Raw genomic sequence first — 588 nt, forward strand, 5'->3', positions numbered from 1 at the left:
TGGGGGCCTCTGTGGGGCTGTAGCAGGCACGTGGGGCCTCCGTGGGGGTGTAACAGGCACATAGGGCCTCTGTAGGACTGTAACAGGCAGGGGGGGGGCCTCCATGGGGTCTCCATGGGGCTGTAACAGGCATGTAGGGCCTCCATGGGGCTATAGCCGGCAGGTGGGGGCTTCCGTGGGGTCTCCATGGGACTGTAACGGGCACGTGGGACCTCTGTGGGGCTATAGCAGGCAGGTGGGAGCCTCCATGGGGTTATAACAGGCACGTGGGGCCTCTGTGGGGCTGTAACAGGCACGTAAGGCCTCCGTGAGGCTATAGCAGGCAGGTGGGACCTCTGTGGAGCTGTAACAGGCACGTGGGGCCTGTGGGGTTATAGCAGGCAGGTGGGGTCCTCCCTGGGGCTATAGCAGGCAGGTGAGGGGCCTCCGTGGGGCTGTAACAGGCACGTGGGACCTCCGTGGGGCTGTGACAGGCACGTAGGGCCTCCATGGGGTTATAGCAGGCAGGTAGGGGCCTCCCTGGGGCTATGGCAGTCAGGTGGGGGGCCTCCGTGGGGTTGTAACAGGCACGTGGGGCCTCTGTGGGGT

This window comes from Panthera uncia (genome assembly GCF_023721935.1).
Source record: "Panthera uncia isolate 11264 chromosome E2 unlocalized genomic scaffold, Puncia_PCG_1.0 HiC_scaffold_20, whole genome shotgun sequence".
Taxonomy (NCBI): Eukaryota; Metazoa; Chordata; class Mammalia; order Carnivora; family Felidae; genus Panthera; species Panthera uncia.